Source organism: Oryctolagus cuniculus, chromosome 7 (assembly GCF_051225735.1).
Source record: "Oryctolagus cuniculus isolate XC-2025 breed Fujian yellow rabbit chromosome 7, ASM5122573v1, whole genome shotgun sequence".
Taxonomy (NCBI): domain Eukaryota; kingdom Metazoa; phylum Chordata; class Mammalia; order Lagomorpha; family Leporidae; genus Oryctolagus; species Oryctolagus cuniculus.
This window is the reverse complement of record NC_142873.1, coordinates 148,179,518-148,181,495: the sequence shown is the minus strand read 5'-3', so window position 1 is coordinate 148,181,495 and position 1,978 is coordinate 148,179,518.

Genomic DNA, 1,978 nt, shown 5'->3' with positions numbered 1-1,978 from the left:
TTTTTTTTTTAGCGCCAAACTGCGTGCCGCGAAATTCGGATCTCCCGCGGAAAATGCCGCGCTGCGATTGGCTGCTGCAACAGGCGCAGGCTCCGCCCCCCCGGAAAGGACCGGTCCTCGAGGCGCAGATTTCGACACCGGCTCCGCCTCTTAAAGGGGCCGCGACGCCCCGGCGGGCTAGCTGCTCGCAAAGCCCCGACGGAGCGTGGTTCCCGGATGCGCGGTGCAGCAGCGGCCGGAGCGGCGCGGGGGGCGCCCGGAGAGGGGCCGGGAGGCCCTGCGGGTGCGGGAAACATTTTGGCGCAGAGTCCTGACCCGAATCCAGGCGCAGCAGTGCATTTTCCTGGCCACAGGGGCGTTTGTTTGTTTGCGGGGTTGCCTAGCTGGCGGTTCTGTTTTCGCATCCATGGAATGAAAGCCTGTTCCTTTTCTTGGCAGGGGGGCGAGGGGCGGAGCCTCATGTTGACACCTCTGCTGAGCTCCTAAGGCGTGCGGCTGCACTGTGCGGAGCGGACTGCTAGATGCGGGCAGGCTTTGCATCTCACTGCTGCACCAACCCCGGGAAGAGCGATGATCCTCGCGGTGGAGGTGGGGTCTGAGAGGCGCCGTAACCTGCCCAGGGTCGTCCAGATGGGTTGGCCGATTTGAGAACCCGCAGTGGACTCCTGGACCGTCCAGCTCACCAGCCCTGCCCCCTGCAGGCTCGCGGAGGGTGGGTGTCCAGAGTGCAGAGCTCTGGCCTGTTCACAGCTGTGTTCCCAGGACCCCACTCAGTAAATATTTGAACATCTCTGCCTTTCTCAAACAGTTCTTGGATCGCAAGAAACCCCCCCCCCCCTTCAGAAACACAGTCCGCTCTGTGCTGTTCAGAGGGGCTCCCAGAAGTGGCCTCGGTAGCCACCAGCTAGAAGGTGCCGCTAGACAGTTCTGCGGGTTCCTGCCTGGTGCCGTGTGGCTTCTGTGCAGGTCAGGCCTTGGCATTCAAAGCCCTTTAGAGTCACTCCTCAGCTTAATGCCTCATCAGGTCCCTGGGGATACGGTGGCAGTAAACCATGGGGACATGATGGCCATAATGCATGGGGACCCAGCGGCAGTAACCCATAGGACCTGGTGGCAGTAACCCATAGGACCCAGTGGCAGTAACCCATAGGACCCAGTGGCAGTAACCCATAGGACCTGGTGGCAGTAACCCATAGGACCCAGCGGCAGTAACCCATAGGACCCAGCGGCAGTAACCCATAGGACCCAGTGGCAGTAACCCATAGGGACCCGGTGGCAGTAACCCATAGGGACCCGGTGGCAGTAACCATAGGACCCAGTGGCAGTAACCCACAGGACCCAGTGGCAGTAACCCATAGGACCCGGTGGCAGTAACCCCCAGGACCCGGTGGCAGTAACCCATGCGGATTGGGGGTCCAGACTCTGTAGCCAACAGCCTAGGATTTAAACACAAGCTCTGCCCTTACTACCTGTGTGACTCCAGGCACATTTTCAAAATGTTTTCATTAAAAAAAATTGTTTATTCTCATTTATTTGAAAGGCAGAGAGAGAAACCTTTCATCCACAGCTTCACTCCCCAAAAGCCTGCAGTAGCTGGTGCTGGGCCGTGGGGAGGCCAGTGGCCCAGGGCTCACCCTGGGCTCCCATGTGGGTGGCAGGGGCCCAAGGACTTGAGCCCTCACCTGCTGCCCCCCAGGGGTGCACAAGCAGGCAGCTGGAGGGGAAGCAGGAGTGGAACTCACACAGAGATGGGCGTCCTGAGCAGCATCTTAACGGCTGTGCCAAGTGCCTAGCCTAAGGGTTTGTGTTTTTTTAAGATTTGATTTATTTATTTGAGAGATTGAGTTACAGACAGAGAAAGGGAGAGACAGAAAGGTCTTCCATCCACTGGTTCACCCCCCAAATGCCCACAACAGCCAGAGCTGGGCTGATCAGAGGCCAGGAGCCAGGAGATTCTTCTGGGTCTCCCATGCAGGTG